General features: G+C 37.6%; 1 protein-coding gene across 1 annotated transcript in view; it reads right to left on the reverse strand.

The window, feature by feature from the left end:
- LOC150108861 (pre-piRNA 3'-exonuclease trimmer-like) overlaps positions 1-20,223 on the reverse strand; it is a 509,147-nt gene that overhangs the window by 135,725 nt on the left and 353,199 nt on the right. The gene's annotated exons all lie outside the window — the stretch shown is intronic.

A 20,223-nucleotide genomic window follows, 5' to 3' on the forward strand; every position in this document is an offset into this window, starting at 1 on the left:
TATTGTTCAGCTGTGCTGTACTCTTATGATTAAACTTTATAATGACATTATTAGAATCATCTGACTTGAAGGTGATGAGATGATTATGAAAGAGCAAACCAATATTATTATTATTAAGAGAGACCTCCAGGGAGTCAGGGACTCAAGGAAGGCCACATACTACATGCACCAGCTATCATACTTCTTGAATTCATTCACAATGCTTGCACTAACAACATCCAATGGCAATCCATACAAATTACATACAACCCTATGAGAGAAAAATCTAGCCCTCACCCCTTCTTAGTGGCATTCATTCTCAACATCCAAGGATGCCCTCTTGTCCTTTCCCCACCCTCCATAAATTGAAAAATTTGATCAATTGAAATCCTGTATGACCCTTTCAGAAGTTTGTAAGTCTCAATCATATCACTCCCTCTTTCTTGTTTGCTAGTGTCTGCAGACTACAAATTCTCATCAATCTGTCTTTATAATCAGTATTCCATAATCCTGATATCATTTTTAACACTCTCTCCAATATATCAGAATCACAATAGAAACCAGGAGACCAGATCTGCAACCAAACTAGAATAGTCCAAGTGAGGTCTTATCAAGGCCTTGTAAAAGAGGAAAAATGACATTCTTATCTTTACATGTGAACGTTCATTTCAGCATTGCAATTATCTTTTGAGTTGTATTTGCAATCTTTGCTACATGGCCTCTGAACTTCAACTTCCTATCTACTAATACTCCAAGATAATTAGCCTCATCAGTTTCTTCAAGCATAAACCCACCAATATAATACGACATTGGATATCTAATCATGCTGAAGTGAATGACTTTATGTTTACTGACACTGAACTGACATCCATTTTCCCATCCCCACAATTCCAGCCTATTCGAATAATTCTACAAGTACTGCATATCAGCAGCATTCCTGATTACCCTGCTTATCTTTGCATCATCAGCAAAGAGCTGTAAGTCACTTGTCAAATCCTTCCCAATATCATTAAATGTATAGATTGAATAACAGTGGACCAAACACTGATCCTTGTGGTACACCACTGGCTACATTAACACTTTGAGTCCTAGACCTACTGGGACTTAAAGTCCTATCAATGTATATTTACATCAATAGGACTAAAAGTGTTAAATCTTGCAGACTCACATCCCCCATATACCGCTTTTTGATCAGTCAACCATACTCTTATCTATGCTAATATTTTGTAATCCAAACCCATATTCTCCAATTTATGCAACAGTCTACAATGCTGTATTCTGCCAAAAGCCTTAGCAGAATCCAAAAGTATCACAGTGTATCCATTCCACTTGTCTAGTTCAATGATTATCATTGTTATAGAATGTGAGAAAGTTGCAAAAACATGACCTTCCCTTAGTAAATCCATGTTGCTCATTGCTTAGTAGAGATTCACTGTCAACCCATTTGTGAATGCGAGTCCTAACCATTTTTTTCAAAATCTTCACAACCACTCCTGAGATACTAATTGGTCGATAGTTGAATATATCAGCCTTTGCACCACCTTTGTGCAATGGAATTACCATACATTCTTTCCATTCCTGTGGAATCTTCCCTGTTCTGAGATTCATATTAAACAGCCTGGTCAAAGGAAGAGCCAGTTCAGCTGAACACTCTTTTAGCATATGTGCTGATATCCCATCAGTCCCTATTGCTGAATTCTTATCCAGTTTGTACAACAGCTCTAATACCGAAACCTCATATACCTGAGTTTCTTCATCCAGTGAAAAGATAGCAGTAAACTCAATGTGATGTATACACAAGGTTGATAGCTTTTAACAAAATGGGCACTCATTAGTTGAACAACCTCTTCTGCATCTGTAATAACCCTCACACCATCTGCATTTAGAATAGTTATTCTTTCATATTCATTCTTTCTTTTACCTTGCAGTATATCAATAGAATTCTTGTGGGTTGTCTTTAGCATGCTAAGCCAGTTTCTTTTCATACTCAGTCTTTGCTTTCTGTACAACAGCTGTGACTATTCTAGCCTGCTGCTTTTAATTTTCATAATGCACATCATCCTTATGCACACGGTATTCTTCCCACATCACCCTTTTTTTATGACTCTCTTGCTTAATAAGATTACACATCCATTTGATTCCTACCTTATTTATTCTTTGAACTCTTGGGACACATTCTGATATTGCATCATTTAAGTTTTGTTTAAATGCTTCCCATGCACTGTCAATATTCTTCTCATCCAGCAACCATTCCCATTCCACTGAACTCAGTATATTCTTCGGTTGATCATAATTTCCTGCTTTGTAGTTCAGCATGTAACCTTTTCTGAATGGAACATTCACAAACTTTGTCACTTCCACATGAGTACCACACAATCACTGTCACCAACCAGAGGCAGAATAGTTACTTCTTTAACTGAAATGCCATCTAACACTATGATCAAATTTAACACTCTTTGACCTCAAGTTTCTTCTGTCACATGCTGCTTGAGGAAGTTGTCCAGCAACAGCTCAATAAATGCATTTTCTTTCTTCTCATGAGCTTCCACTGCTATCCTATTATCTGTGTAATTAAAGTCTCCCATTATGATTACTCTTTTTGCAATCATCTTTTCTATTTGGTAATGCATTTCTTCATCACTAGCAAAAAATCCACCAGGTCTGTAACAACATCCCATTATGTAATTGATCTTATTAGATTTCACCTCACACCAGATGGCTTCAAACATGAAATACTGTTAGTAGTAGTACTACTACTATCATAGGTCTCAACTCTAACTGGATTCAAGTCATCCGATATCATTAGCAGCATGCCCTCTTCTCCCCTATTCTTTCTAAAAATAGTGTACCCTTTATACTCGATACCAGTTAGTATGTCTGTTTTTCTGATAGTAAGGTCTCACTAATGCCTACAATCTGAGGTCACAGCATAATGGCTAAGGCAACAAACTCTACCACTTTGTTTTTGATACTCCTACCACTCATGTACAGACATAATAATTTACCTGCATGTTCTTTTGTATACTCTTGTCTGCAGTCTGCATGACACAGTTGGACAATTTGCAGATCTATATTCTTCTCTAGTGACTTATACTTGTAGACATCTTTGCACACGTTTGATGGGTCTGAATTGGACGAACACAAAGTCGAAATCGTTCTCTCCTTGTCAACATTACCACTGTAAAATTTTGCTGTGCCATTGTAAAGTCTTACTTATTCTTCTTCTTTGTTCTCTAAAATTTTCGTCTAGATACGCTTGTACTTAATGAATTTATCTCTAACTCTTTAATTACCCTTTTAATTTAAATATTCTCTCTGGGCCGTTATTCACTCTTAAGAATGATGCTAGTGGATATAAGACAAAGGAATTGCTAATGGTCAACACCAATTCCTTTGTTTCAATACTGGATCTGATTCCTTTTTCGGATTCAGGGAAACTTTCTATTATCCTGCGCCATCCTGAATCCTAGATTAACAAAGAGTGCAGAACCAAGGAACCAGAACACAGTTTAGCATACTATCTTATTTCACTATAACTTATTTATGCAGTCGTAGCCTCCCTATTTAACTTATCTCCTGCTGTGGTCCGAATTTTATGAGAAAGTGCAAGAGAGGAGAAAATCAGGCAAGGCACCAGTTAAACTTAAAAAGCAAAACATAATTACAATTGAAGCATCTTACACTTTATGAATATATCCTTTATTAGTGTATATTCATCTATCATATTAGTGTATATTCAACTACAATTTCTAAGGAATGAGCATTAATTATTTAACCTCTCTATCTTTATCATAACATGTAAAACAAAGAACTTCATATATAGTTTACAACTTCTACTTGATAGATCAAACATACTCTTCTATACTCTTCAAAACTAAAGGACATTTGCTAATTGAATTTCTAATTTAGCTCCACGTGCTCTTACAATAATTCTTTCACTAAAATTTCATAATCACTCTACTATAAAAAGAATATTATCTCTAGAGTCCTTCCTATAATTACAAATTTCTTCTTATACAAAATTGCTTATTAGACTGTACATTACCAACTGCTGGGGAACTGTTTGGCCACTTCATATATTACGACTGGACAATCACTTTTGATTCCCAGTTCATTCTGCTTTTTCTGAAGCATTCTTCAAGGGTCTGAGCTGTACTTATCTCCGCCGCTGAAAGTAGGTATACATTGTTCACTGGTCAACTGGCACAACATCGTAATGATATCTCCGGAAACATCGGAGATTTCCTTCCGCTGGGCTAATCAGTAAACTTTCAGGAATTCCATGGCATAATTCCTCAATCTTTGTCTCGAGTCCGCGTCGAAAAGCGGGGGACGAGGAGGAGCCACGAGGAGGTTCCAAATCACCAGAGCAAGAGAGCGTTTAAGGCGCTGCAACGATTTTTTAAATCGCGCGCTACCGATTGCTTCTACGTCATCGTTTTTCTCCTCCCCTTCTTCCATGTCACCCTACGTCACCCAGTATTTAGCGCCACCCACGGAAATTTTAGCGTGCTCTTCTGAGTGTGTGTGGGGGGGGGGAGGAACTACGTGCTTACCAAAAGGGTGCACGTGTTTAGATTCTGGCCACTTTTACTTAATCGGATTATCTTTTCTCCCAGCAATTTGTAAGTACTTACACAAAAGCAGCAAGGTTTAAGCATTTAAGCAATTTACAATATTTTACCTTATAACATAAAGCAGTGAAAATATCCTCTATTTAGTAATTTTTTTTGTAAGTTACAAGAAATTAGTAAGCCCAATATATCAATATGTTTCAAAATGTAAACCCATGTTAATTCTGTAGGAAACGTTAATTAATTCAATTTTAGTTTCATTCAGAATTTAACACCATGCCAAAGCCCATTCTTGTTATTATCACAGTTATATAACATTGTCACTCTTACTCTCACATTCTCACTATTCCTCCCTTTATAATTTAGTTTCCCTGACTCTCTGTGTTAGGTCTCATACAAGTTATTAGTTTTTCTAGACTCCTGATACCAAATGCATCCAGGTGTAGTCCATCCCTCTTATACAAATCCAATCTTCCATCAAATTCACTCCACACATCCAAAAACTTGAATCCATTCCTTCTACACTGCCTACGCATTAAACTGTTTGCCATCATAGCCCTTCTTGTTAATTCATTTTTATCATATCGAGGTAAAATACTGATGATTTTCACTTTCTCACTCTTCACTCTCACCTCTTCCAACAACCCTTTCATGTCCTCTCTCATACTGAACTTATCGCTAGTTAAGTCGTTACCTCCTACAATTACAATTTCGTTTACTTTTCTTTTCTGTTTTTGAATTGCTTCCTTTATATTTTTAATTTTCGCTCCAAGAAAACTTGAAGTTATAACTCGCTCATCAATATCATGTGTTATTATAGTCACCATACCAAATAACTTTCTTCTTTTTACTAACAACATCATTTACCTGATTTCCTTTACTTCCTGACTTACTTGTTTCCATGCTTTGTTGTTATTGCTTATTTTGCTGCTTAATTTTCCGTTTCTTCCTACGCTCATTTAAATGCCTCTCAACGTTTTGTAATTCCCACATAATTTCTCTGATGATCTGCTTTAATTTTGCTATTTTGGAGGTTAATTCATTTTCATTACTCTCCTCCACAACTCCTATAACCTCATCAGGAGGGCTAGCCTTCTTGTTCTCGCCTGCGGTGCTCTTTTTAGCATTACTTTTCTTGTGCGTTTTTGGTGACAATTTAAACTTATACTTATTGTTGAAATATCTTAATAAAAATATGTTATAAAATATTAAATACAATAAGAAGAGTAAAACCTACACTAATATACTATAAAACATTAATTTTCTAAGGAAAAAACACAATAAAACAGCCAAAAATCAACAATTTTACATGAGTGCTAAATTTACCGACCAACCACAATGTATCCTCGAATTGATCAATTATAATACTGGCTACTGCTTGATATTTGTAGAGCAGTGTCTACTATAAAAGGGGAAAGCAATCCATTAATATAAATGGATAAAAGAATACACTAACAGAATAGTTAACAAGAACTTCAATTTTTTTTTGCCACCTGTAAACTGAAAAAAAAAAACTATTAACACTTCTGTCTTTGGTATGGCAAACATTGTTCTTTGCCTTATCTTGGATTGTGCCAAAATACCATCATAGCCTTACAGTTTTTTTTTTTTTTAGTCAAACTAGTTGATCTGCAGAAGTCAGAAAAGAAGACATGGATTATATCAAGTTTCTGTAACTGGCCAAGACAAACGATACCACTGACAAAATGATGTAGGTTATTGTTATTATCGAGTCAAAAGGCTTGTCATCAAAGACTCTTCACTTTCAAATGCAATGCTCAATCAATCATGCAAACTGTTTTTTTCTTGGCATATGATAACAACTACAGAACTTCAAAATTAATAAAAATGAAATTCAATTAATCAGAGAAAGAAAAGTTAAAACAACCCATCATCTAAAAGTTTTCATCTTTGAGATATGTACATTTCAAACATCACTGATGGAAATTAACACTTCCTTATATGAATTCTGGTTAATGATACTGTGTACTGTACCTACTTGGGTATGAATAGGTAAAGTGACTACAATTTTCAATCAAATTGGCATGCATGTCAAGGTAAGCAAAAAAAAAGTTCTACCCTTGAAGCATATTTTTTATTCTCTTTCTCAGTACAAACAATTTATTGTTACATTAAAAAAAAATATAGGTTTTGCTTAAACAATGTTTGAGCCCAAAGAACTGCAACACAATGTGGTAAAATATGTTAAATTACTTTCTTTATTAAGTTATCAGGTGATTTGTGCAGATAACACCGTAGAAATGATTAATAAGCATATATTATCCAGGTAAAACAGGTTGTAATAATAGAGTGATGGCAGGTTATATCACTGAAAGATGAAACTAATGTATTCAAAATAATAATTACTCAGAATATTAAAAGCATGGAGAAACTGGATGAGATTTATTTCAAGGAAACATGCTAAGGAAATGACAATGCAAGTGACCTAGTAAGTCACTTGAAATGAAAGTCAAGTCAACTCTCTAAGATAAGATAACCAGTGCATAATGGTTGCTAAAATGAAAGCATCAAATAAACAAGTTTGCATTTCTTCAATGTTTCTTAGAATAGTCTGACAGGACTTCAAAAACTAGATGATATGAGGAAAAGAGGAGACATGATAGAAGCATAAAAGTTATTCAAGTTTTATAGAATTTTTTTATTAAGAGAGAGAGAGAACAAAGTGTCATCAGTAGAAATTGAATAATAGTGTGGTTAGCAAGGGTGTCAAGACTAAATTTTTTGCTTGGCAGGTGGTGAACGGGTTGCCAGAGGTGGTTGTGAGTGCTTCATCAGTGTATGAGTGTTAAAAGAGAGGCATGATAGGTATTGTGTGAATAATGACTAGTGGGTAACAAGACAAGCTACCTCTGCCTTCAGTTGAAAAGCCCTTATAAAGCCTCCCAGAAAGGCTTCAATTAAGGAAATAAGTAATACATGATGAGGATATCAAAGATCCATAATTTTTTTAATAGCCAAAAGTGAATCATAAAAAAATTTTGAATTTTACCAGAGAGTTTATGAGAACATAACCTTCAGCATAGGAGTTGCCTTGGCTTGCACTACTGAAAAGACATGGACTCTGCCTAGTAGTCCACATATTTGCCATTTATTAGTGCACTGATCAGGTTTCACAGTTGGTGAGACAGCTGTTTTTAACTGTTAGTTCACATCAAAGACCAGGTGGGAACCAAATTATTATTATTATTATTTAGGCCTCCAAGGAGTCAAAAGACTCATCACGGGAGGCCTTTCCTAGGAAACACAAAGTCTATCAAACCACTCCTTAAACTCATTGACCGTTCTTGCTCTCACCACTCTATCAGGCAATGCATTCCACGGTTCAACCGCCCTCCATGCAAAGAAACCATTCCTCACCCTCTTGCTCAGTTTCCTTTTGTAACTTCCAGGGATGGCCCCTTGTCATCACTCCTTCCCACTGTTCGACCAAGCAAAAGAACTCCCCAGTGTCAACCCTGTAACCACCTCTCAACAGTTTAAAAGTCTCAATCATATCACCTCTCCTTCTTCTGTCCACCAAACTCTGCAGTCTACATTCCCTCAGCCGATCCTCATAACTAACTTTGTACAGTCCTGAAATGGTCTTTGTTATCTGTCTCTGTATCCTTTCCACAGTTAATTTATCCCCTTCAAATCCTAGGGACCAAATCTGAGAACAACAGTCTAAGTGTGGTCTGATCAGGGTCTTATACAATGGAATGATACCTCTTATCTCTCCAGGTAAGTGTCCTTCTCATTATTGCAGCAATCCTTTGTGTTACCTTCACACTGCAATATGTCCCTTGAATTTCAGGTTTCTATCAATCATCAACCCCAGATCTCGTCTCCCCTACTTCCTCCAGTATATCTCCTCGAATAGAGTATGCAGCATCCCATCGACGTGTCCCAAACCTCAAGACCTTATATTTTGCTGCATTAAGCCGACACCCCTATTCATTTGCCCATTGTCTAGCTTATTCAAATCCTCTTGCATGACTATCACATCTGCACTATTACTAATAACCCTTCCCAGCTTCATATCATCTGCAAACAACTGAACATTCCCCTGCAATCCATTGACAATGCCACTGATATAAAGATTAAACAACATAGGTCCCAGTACTGAGCCCTGTGGGACCCCACTTATAACCCTCTGCCTCCTTGAAACTGCCCCACCATATACAACTCTCTGATACCTATCGGACAGCCAATCCTGAATCAAGTTGACCAACCTGACATCCAGACCCATGTGCTGGAACTTAAATATCAGCTTATCATGTCGCACCTGTCAAATACCTTCGCTAAGTCCAAGAAAATTACAGTATATGCCTTTCCCTCATCTACTGCTCTTGTAACTTTATTATAAAAGGCTAGCATATTATTCAAACAAGGGTGCCTCCTCACAAATCCATGTTGACTCTCACAGATAACATTACCCTTATCTGCCCAATGTTGTATACAGTCCCTAATTAATTTCTCCAAGATCTCAACAACTACTGATGACACACAAACTGGCCTATAATTAGACACTTCAAGTCTGCTACCACCCTTATGCAATGGCACTATCTTACCATCCTTCCATTCCCGGACTTTCGTTGAAAAGTCAGGTGAAAGGAGCTGGTAGTTCCTTAGCACATTCTCTCAAAACTTGTGGTGAAATACCATCCAATCCCACAGCTTTACTGACATCCAGAGTACTGAGTATTTGGAACACGTTCTCTTTCTGCACCTCTAAACCTCAATCCTGCCCTATCCCTCTAGTATTAAAATTTACTCCTCCATGATGAAATATACCAATAAAGTGTTCATTGAACAATTCCACTATGTCCTCTGCATCAGTCACTCTATTCCCATTTGTATCCCACCAATGTCATTCTTCCACAATCATTACTCCTCCTACTGGTCACATAGCTAAAAAATTCCCTAGGATTTTCTTTGGATCTTAGGGCCAATCTCTCCTTATATTCCAGTTTTGCCTTCCTTACCATACTAGTCACTCTCCTGGACTGTGTCTTATATTCTTCATGCATCTTCTCTTCCCCTGTCTCCTTATATCTCTTCCATAGCCTCTTTTTCGCATGCAGTTCCTGTTTAATATTGTTTGTCATCCACTTTACACCAAACTATGTCCTCTTCTTCCCTTGTGGAATACAGTTTACTACTGCTGCTAACAAATATTCCTTTACAATTTCCCAAGCACTAATGATGTCCCGGCCTTCTAATTCCTCCCATCATGAAACTTCCCAAATTGATGTCTAAGATTATTGTAATCACCTACCTTATAATTCCACATATATTCCTGTCTCTTTGATACTCCTGCATGTCTATTCATCTTCCAAGTCAAAACTACATATTCACTCTCTCCAACTGGTGGGAGAGATGTCATCTCAGTTATTATCAACTCTTCTGATGCTATGACCAAATCCAAAGTCTTGAACCTCTTGTTCCCTCTATTACATGTTGCCTAAGATATTTGTCCCTCAAGAATTCTAGAAATTCCATTCCCTTATTGCTACATGCATCTTCTTCTCCCCAATTTATACTGCTGTAGTTAAAATCTCCCATAACAATCATTCTTCTTGCACTTGCCAAGCTCAGCTGTCTAAACATTTCCTGGTCCCCACCCTCTGTGCTCCTTGGTTTGTAGCATCATCCTACTAAATATCCCATCTTGCCTATCTCTACCTCACACCATATGCTTTCAAAATCATTAGTTTCACTGCCTTCCAAAGCCTCTTATGTCTCGACTTACGTCCTCTTAGAGGACATAAGTCGTCACTTATCATAAGCAGTACTCCACCACGATGCTTTCCCTTTCTATCCTGCCAAAAAATGCTGTACCTTGCTACTTCTATTCCTGTTATTATATCCTCTCCTGTCAACCACATCTCAGTGATCCCAATAATCTTTGGCCAGGCTGATGCTATTAGCACCACCAATTCCTCTCCTTTATTCCGGATACTCCTGGCATTAGTATAAAGCATAAAAATGCCACTATTTCTATACCCAGCATTATCCACTCCACCGGGCTTACTGCTACCTGATGTTGTCCCCCCTTCTCCCAAGTACCCTTTCTCACAAGAGGCCACCCCTACTACCATCCACCTTGGGCATTCTAGTTTCTCTGCATTGACACATTGACTCTTTCAGAACAGCAATCTCTCCAGATGTCTACATCCTTCCTCATTCAAATGCAAACGGTCTCTCGTATACAATTCCTCTCTGCCCTCAAACACTGTCCAAGCATCCACATATTCCAATCCTCTCTTCTGACATATTCTAGCTATTTTGTTATTCAATATGACTGCTCTTCTGCTCAGCTCGTCACAATCATACCTAGGCAACACACACACTATCTTTACTCTCTGCGTCTTCTTTCATACTACCTCAGGCAAGTATCTCATATCACTCGCTGTCCAATTCACATTACCTCTCAAGTAATTTGTTCCTACCATCACAATTATCTCATGCACCCTTTCACTCCTCTTAATTGCCATAGCCACACTTTCTATTGTTCCTTCAGGCAAACACTCCTCATGGATCCTATCTTGCACACCACGGATCATTGAGTCACCATACATTACACCTCTTACCATTCCCTCTCTCCTACTGTTTCCATTCTCTCCTCTTCTATCATTCCCATAACTCTCATTCCCTCTCTTCCACTTATCCTATTCTCTCCTCTTCTATCATTCACATAACTCTCTCTCATTCCTTCTCTTCTATCATTCACATAACTCTCTCTCATTCCCTCTCTTCTATTGTTCCCAATCTCTCCTCTGCAATCATACCCTCTCTTCTACTGTTCCCATTCTCTCCTTTTCTATCATTCCCATACCTCTCTCTCATTCCCTGTCTTCTACTGTTTCTATACTCTCCTATTCTATCTTTCCCAAACCCCTTTCTCATTCCCTCTCTCCTACTGCTTCTATACTCTCCTCTTCTATCATTCCCAAACCTCTCTCTCATTCCTTCTCTCCTACTGCTTCTATTCTCTCCTTTTCTATCATTCCCAAGCCCGTCTCTCTCATTCCCTCTCTCCTACTGCTTCTATTCTATCATTCCCAAAACTTTCTCTCACTCGTACTCTGATTCGACTTGCATACATCTCTTCCATTCCCCTAATCTCATCTTTCATACTTCTCATCTCGTTCACAAGATATTCCACCTCCTCATTCAGCTCATCTATCCCTTTCTACAAATTAGACACTCTTATTTGCCATTCTTTTACCCAATCAAAACCATCTCTGTAAACTTCGCAGTCATTCAAGCCTTCCAAACTCCCGACTCTTATTTTCTCATTCATACTTCGCTCGTCATTCTCTCCTATCACACTATTCATCTCCCGTTCATCATTCTCAAATGTGCAAACTGCTCAAGTTTCAAAAACTTGGAACAGGCAACATTTAAAATCTCACCATCTAGTAATCTGCAAACTTGTCAGAGAGACAGTGAGCCCTTCTCCCAAAGGGCTCACTGTCTCAAATAGCTGACAACTAATCAGTACCCAAAAGGGGTGACTGTCTGGAATCTAGAAAACTTTACCCAAAAACTGAGCCAAGCCTCAACTTCGCACGAGATGCAAATATTGTCACCATGCTCAGCCTTCGCTTGGCAAAGCAGCAGACAAACTGCTGACATCACGGGGTTACTGTTCTTGGCGGAAAGTAAGAGAGTCACAGGTTCATTCTCACCTCTTGATACCTGAAGCCACAATCTGCAGTGCCATTCCTGAAATCTAAAAGAAAGAGGGAAGGAGTGGATTAAGTCCATACCTGCATGAGAGCCCCCCTCCCCCCTCTTGAGGCATGCCTGCCTTGCACTGACCTTCTCAAGCCAGGATTTCACAGGACTCTCCCCCCCCCCCCCAGGTATGGGTTACTTGCTGTTCTGAAGTTACTAAAGGTAAACAAATGGAAGAGTCAGACAAATTTGAATTAATTCTGACAATGTGAGGGTTAAAAGTACTGATCCCCCCCCCCCCACTGTGTTGTTCAAAAATCAGTGTATATAACTTTTGACTCTCCAAAAACTTAACTACTAATAGCCTACTGTTGACTAGAAGCTTTACTGATAACATAAACAGTTGATTAACACATAGTTTGTATGGTATGTATGTATATATCTACCCTATAATATAAAATGATAAGCCTTTTTATGTAACGTTTTTGTGTCACATTTTTTGTCAAGTTATTTTAAATGTTTTGAAACTCAGGGGCTACCTGAGTGTCGAGTCTTCAAAATTCAAGGAGAACCGGCCTACCAGTTCGGAACTTGGGGTGTTGGGTGCTGGAGGCGCCAGGAACCCCCTTCCAGTCTTCAAAATTCGAGTCATCAGAATTCAAGGAGAACCAGCCTACCAGTCCGGAACTCAGGGGGTTGAGTGCCATAGGCGACGGAGGGGGGGGGTGAACCCCCCTTTTGAGTCTTCAAAATTCAAGAAGAACCGGCCTACCGGTCCGGAACTCGGGGGGAGGGAAGAGCCTCCCCCCTAGTATACTATATTCTTACAATAAAGTAAGCTAGAGAAAAGAAAATGTTATTAAAGAAAATTATTAGGAAGTGAAAATATATTTACAGTACTTTACTGTATTTATTGATACTGTAAGTTTATGTCATCTGCTTACAAGATGAAACATATGTCTGTCAGTACCTACGTCAATACTGTCTTATATGATACAAAACACTGTAGATGTTATATGTATTACTACCATTAGACATCAAAAATGAAAAGATAACATGAAAAAGAAATTATTCATATTTATTTACAGGTATAACAATTCATACATTGATAACGAAGAAGCAGTAATATGATTGCTTTATGGTAGCCTAGTACAACGATACGATTACTTCGCAGTAGCCTAGCCTATACACTAATGGATGAATCGTTATAAAATTTTTATTTTATGCAAATTAATTAATTTAACAAATTAATAACAGTTAACTTTATGCAGTTATGATTTAACACTGCGTCTTTATGTTTGTTTACATTTCTCTCAAATGTAAATGGCCATGTACAATCTGTAACTGTTTGTATAAGTTTTGATAAATTTTAACTTTTTATAATAGATTTGTGACTACTTTATGGTAGTAAATGATAAAATAGACTTATATCTACATATATTTTATGCATTCATGACATACCTAACTTTTTCTTAATTTTTTTGATATTTCTAAGCTACGTGGTTTATCTGAGAGTTTTTTCAAATTGTCACAAATCTCCAAAAAAAATGTTCCAATATATTTATTCATAAAAAACCCTGTATAAATGGACAAGCTCAGTTCAAACTTGCTTTCTTCAAGGATCAACTGTATTGTTGTCAAGGTAGAAATTTCAAGATTGAGTTGTAGATGGTTCTAATTACTGTGAAGTATAACTTGTTAGCTGAGTTTTGTGCATCCTGTTTCTGGATTTTCCATAAATGGCACTTAAATTCTGTAATTAGAAAGATGATGATTTTGGTTTTGTTAGTGAGTAGTGGAGGAAACTGCAGGAATGCAACTTCCCCTACTGTCAATATGGGAATGCACTAATACGAAACCAGATACACTTTATTAGAGAACAGTAATAAAATCAGTGATTAACTGTTTCAATCTGTGAACAATATCAACATATGAACAAATTGGGTTATCTGACTGCTTGAAATATACTGTATTTTATCCACTTCACTGAAAAATTCACATGTGCTACACTCCAGGACAGGTCTTGCCTAGAAAAGTAGCTGCGAAGCCTGTAGTGACTACTCGAAAAAATTCCTATATCCATATTCAAGTTTAGTGCTAGATGGTTATAAAATTGGAAGATTTTTGCATACAGTTGACTGGATTTTAAAGATACCAAATTTATTCCTTTGATTGATGTTTTCACCCGATAAGATGACATAGCCTGACAGCATTCAAGGATAACTTCTGCACGTGCTCCTTTGTGGTTAGATATAACGAAGTGAGACAAAGAATACACTAGAGAGTACTTAACTAGATAGTTGCTAAGATAAGTGGAGATAACAATTTTCTTAATGATTCTAACAGAGTTAGTAAAGAAGCAATGTCTGAGCATTTGGAAGTCAAATCCGCCTTGTGAGCAAGGTAGAAGAAGATTTATTATATTATTATTTGACACCTCCAGGGAGTCCATACTCATCGAGGGAGGGCACCTGCTCTACAATTCTGTCTTCACCAACTGACCGCAACTACACCAATGGCATTTACCACTGATCACCACCACTGGTATTTCCACAATCACAATCATCCATGCCCACGGTGGGATTCGAATCCACATCCTTTTGGCTGGAGTGGAAACTTTTGAAGCTATACCTCTTGCTCATGGCGATTCTAAAAGAAATGAGGTAAGGGTTTGCACAGATCAGCTTCTGTGCAAACTGATATCATTTCCATGATATCTGTATAATGGATGATGTGTAGTAGTTTAGGGATGATCATAGTTTTGATAATTGGCTGTTACTGTAAAGGAGAGAGAAGACTGATGTTCACACTTAAAGTGATTTTGTTCTTGCTGATCAAGTCTTCTGCTGTCGGTATTGGAGCTTCCAGGAATGTCACTCCTAGGATATTTATAGGATCTATTCTTGGGATTAAGCTGATATAAGTGCCAAAACCTGTGAGTGGTAAGTTGGCAGTTATCCACTGTCTGATGATTAATAACTTGGTTTTGTTAGTCTGCCAATTTCTCCAAACTGATGGAGGATGTAAAAGATGTGCTGATGGAACTATATCATGCTGAAGGTACAGATTAAATCATCTGCATTGGTGATAGTTTTTCCCTCTTGCAGGGTTGATGGAATTGTTCACCCATCTCAGAAACAATTCTAATACCAAAGAGAAAAGTAGTGGGCTCAAAGAACAATCCTGAAGCACTCCTTTGTAAAGGGAGATAGGATCTGATATGTAGCCATTGACTATCAAATTTGTTTTGGCTTCAGAGTTAATTCCTCTGATTTTCCATCACACTTTTGCCAAAACCTGTGAGATATAAAATATGGAAGAAAGAGAAATTCATATCAAATTCAGTCAAATGCTTTTCTAAGTCTATGCTGAGTACTGCCAAGGAGTATACTCTTTATTCTTGGAGAGTTATATAATATCTTGTAGCAGGAAGAGGTTGAGTCCCATCTCTCAGTCTGCAATACCATAGGTCTGGGTACTGGTAAAAATACTTGAAAGATTGATCTTCATTCACTTGTTAATTATTCTTGTGAATAACTTATAGTCTATGCTATTGAGTGCAATGGAATGCTAGTTGCCTATGATTCTATCATCTGTCTTTCTTGGGGAGGAATATCATGTAACTCTTGGTGAAGTTCACTGGTATGTCCCCAGTCTGTAGGAATTTGTAAAACAGCCTGATTAGCATGGGTAAGATGGTGTTCCATATTGCTCTATAAAATTCTATTTCCAGGGCATCTCATCTAGTCATGAAACTTTCCCTGGCCTGCACTGTTTAATTAGTTTGATTTCACCCACTGTTAACACGTTCGCTGCCAACTATGAGTATACTCGTAGTTGGTAAACCAAGCCACACAAGCCAGCTACGAGTATACTCGTATGACGCTTACCGCCGGCAACGAGGTTACTGTACTGACCTTGAAGAAGTGAAAATGCCTGGCTTGTGGAGCTAGCATCAAAACTGTGTATTCTCATAGATGGTATATGCTCTGCACAAGCCAAGTACGAGTATACTCATATGAAGCTTACCACCAGCAACGAGATTACTGTACTGACCTTGAAGAAGTGAAATTGCTCGGCGTACGGGAACAGACTATGCCGAAGTAGCGTGGCAGCGAACGTGTTAAAGAGCTGTTACAGATCACCTGAACATCAGTAGCAATCTTATCCAAGAAGGTTTGCTTGTAGTGGTTAAAAGCTGCAGAATTTCCCCAAGTATTGCTTGCTGTGTTCCCCTACAACTTGATTTTCTTGGTAGTTTTCTTCTTTGTAACAGTCCAAAGTAACTTTTTGTAAAAAGACTGCAGAAGAAGCATCCTCTTCTCTAATTGGCATCATTACTCTAAACTTTTCTTCTTCTTTAGGTTATGTTGGTAGACTAAAAGCCTTATTAGAGACCAGAAAGAAACCTAAAAAGACAAAAATCCTTTATTCACTACCATGGAAGTCACATGACAGAAAGTTATATTCTTCATAAGTGAATTCTTGAATTTGGCTCTGTATACAGATACAGAGCCAAAAAGGCTTCTTTTGATAAATTAAGTAATATGTGATGAAGATATTAAAGATCATTTTTATAGTGAAAAAAATTAAAATTCTCAGGCAAAATCGAAAACTTTTTTAAGTTTCATTTCATTTCATTTGGCTATAAAAAATTATGAATCTTTAAGATCTTCATCATGTAGTTGCCAAATTGAAGAAATTCTGGCTTAATATTATATAATATGTACTTACTGAGAGTTCACTTATGAAGAATAATCATCTGACATGGAACTTCCATAGTATTCCAGTGAAACCTAATCATTTGCACTAATAAAAAGTGAACATATGGGCACCTGGATAGAGTCCATGTCTTTTAAGTAGTTAAGCCAAGGCATTCCTATACAGAAGGTTATATTCTTATAAACTCTCTAGTAATATTTGAAAATTTTTTTAAGTTTCATATTTGTCTATAAAAAAATGATGGTTCTTTAATATCCTCATCTTGAAGCTGTTGTGTCGACTTCTTTCTAATATATGTACTTTTTAGTCTATCATACAAATACTCATAAGCCTCTTTCTCAGGTATCACGTGGTACCTCTGAATAACAATGGAATTGCCTCAGGGTCGAGCCAATACCAGAGTATCTGAGATCAACCTCTCCTAAAGCACTAAGAAATTTATTTTTATTTGCTGCGCCACTAAGGGCTTTTAGATTAAATAAACTATATCAATCAAGAGGCGATCTCTAGATTGTACTTAAGTGATACCTTGATCTTACAGACGTGGCCAAAATCTCTTCTTTCTAATTTCCCGGCTAGGTTCGTATTAAGTTTTATAAGAAGTGCATCGGATTCCAAATTACAGATAGTCTTAATTGGATTCAAAACCAAGGTTTATTGAACACTATAATTATATATATACAGTACATGTTAGTTCAGTTCTCATTCTACGAGAGTTCCTGTCAATTAGGTTAACATTAAAACACTCTAACAACATACAGATACTCGAACTGATTATTTTTATATTAGCAATATAAATTTTATCAACAAACAAACACTCTAACTAGGTATGATATTCACAGTAATAATTTTTCCAATCCAGTCACAACCAAGCCACTCTAGATAGCATGAATGTCTTTTACAATTTGTTATTAATATCACTTTTTACTCTGAACTTTATCGTAACACTCTTTAAACACATAACATAATTCGATTCCATAAGGAGACAGTAAATTTACGGTATTTATCTCAAGATCACTACAGTTCAGTTCTTTATAATACTATTAATGTTCTTTCCTCTGAATCACAATGCAGCACAAATCCTTTTATCCATAGCAAACAAATTTAATAAAGTCTACTTATCTATCTTTAACGTTTATCACATTAATTGATCTTCAGGAATCTGTTTCTCCTTGACCAAAATTTCCATAGGTTCCTCTCTGGCTTTCTGTGGACGACAGGGCCTATACTCGCTCCACGGGATTACAGACTTCGAGTTTCCGCCGATGCCTTGATCAAAACCTCCGGAGTGGAGGTGCTGCCACCCTTCTCCAGTTCTCGACACCGAGAGACCAACACCAGGAGATCAGGAACAAAAAGCCTTGTGTGGGGGTTCTTGACCCTTTTATTTCGCCTCGGTTCCCAGCGATTCTCACACTCCGCGATGTCCACCTAGCAGTTTCACGTGGGTTGATGTCACAGCGTCCACCTTTCTCCGCTACCTTTCTCGCATGCCGTCAGTACGCGATTGCCTGGGGCAAACCGCTCCTCTTGCATTACTGCTTCGTGACCTTTGGATTTACATCCCCTTTTAGAAATTTGTGCAAGTCATTCAACAACTCCTAATACTTATGGCTCTAACAAATAATAAATATTTACATTTCCACTGTTATTTACACAAACTAGTGAGTGGTCTTTTGTTGAAATACTTGATAACTACTCTTTTTTCCTTAAGTTTGAAACATTTAACATATTTACAAGTTGTAATATAATACCTAGAGACAAACACATGTATTTAATTTCCTTTTGATTGGGTTGTGCATGTTAAACCATGATAAGATTGTTGGAGTCCCAAAAATCACAATCTATCACAATTTAACATAGGTCCCCCCTTCCAATTAAAATTTTCCTAAAATTTTTTCCTTTTCAAGTGTTCCTCCTTTCTGTTCTAAGGGGGGGGGGAGTGTCATGTAATGGCTCCTTGTTCTTTTCCCCTCTTTTGTACTGTGAATGGCTTTGCTTTTTAAAATGCAGTGTTTGTTTGAGGCTGCTAAAAAACTGCCTGGTGAACCTTAGGCATTTGGTCCTACCCAACACCTTGTCATGATGGTGATACCTTTCTCCTGACTCCCTTTTATTATTTGTTCTAGTTCCACCCCCATTCATCCTTGGTACAACATATCGAGGTTCATTCGAGCTTAGGCCTCCTTTTCCAGAATTCCCTCTTTCGTACTGTGAATGGTCTTGCTTAAAATTTTTCAGTGTGTGTTTAAGGGTGCTGCCAATACCAAGCCTTGATTTTCTTGATACTCTCCTCTCTTTCCTAATGTGGCCATAGTTCACTTTCACCACATCAGTTTGAATTTTGGTAGGGCTTGGGTTCTCGACATTGTTAGTAACAATCTCTGAGGTCCCTTCGGTCAAAGACACATGGAGCTCTTGGGAGCCTGTCTCTTAAGACAAGGACTCCTCCTTCAATTTCGAGTCATCACATGTTGGTATGGTAATCAAATTGTTTATCTGTTTCTTTTCACTATATCTCTGGGGTCTATTTATGGACAAACTCCATCCTCTCTTGTGAGAGTGCGCTATGTAACCCTCTTGAAAGATTCGCCTCCTACCAAGGAAATGTATTTCCTTTCTAGCATAGTCACATCTGAAGCTGCACCTCCTCAGGAAATCATTGCCTAAAATCAGTTTGATGAGTGGGAGAGGTGTTCTGGACAAGACCAGAAACTTGTGCCAAACACTCAGTCTGAATTCAGGCAGGTACACCTTCAGTCTTACGGATTTTGTCACCAGAGTTGTGGAAGGTGTAACTCCCGATATTTTCATGGACTTTCATAGGTATTTAACCTTGTTTCTTATATGGGGCTCCAGTAACATGAAGTAGTTTTCAGAAATTACTGAGAACTGAGAGCCAGTGTCCATCAGGGCCTTACAACAGTATCCACACACTATTCCTCCTACTGTCATTCCATATGATTTCTCCCTGCATCTTTGATTTCTTTTCCATGTCTTATTAGCATATACCTGTGACTTTTGTTCCTCATAGTAGCTGTTGTCAGGTCGCCTCCTACCGATGAAGCAATTGCAAGCAAGATGACCAATCTTGTTACAATTGAAACATCTTGGTGGTTCCCTTCTTTCATTCTGGTTATTATTTCTCCTCAGATTTGATGAAGGCTCTAAGATGTTCTGGGAGGTTAGTGCTCCTAGTCTCTGCATGACTGAGTCCAGTTGATCAAGTAAGGGTTTTTGTACCCTGTTAACTTCTTCACAAATC

The sequence above is a fragment of the Typopeltis vanoorti genome, chromosome 2 (assembly GCF_054136105.1).
Source record: "Typopeltis vanoorti isolate ZY-2024b chromosome 2, IOZ_Tvanoo_1.0, whole genome shotgun sequence".
In the NCBI taxonomy this organism is placed as follows: Eukaryota; Metazoa; Arthropoda; class Arachnida; order Uropygi; family Thelyphonidae; genus Typopeltis; species Typopeltis vanoorti.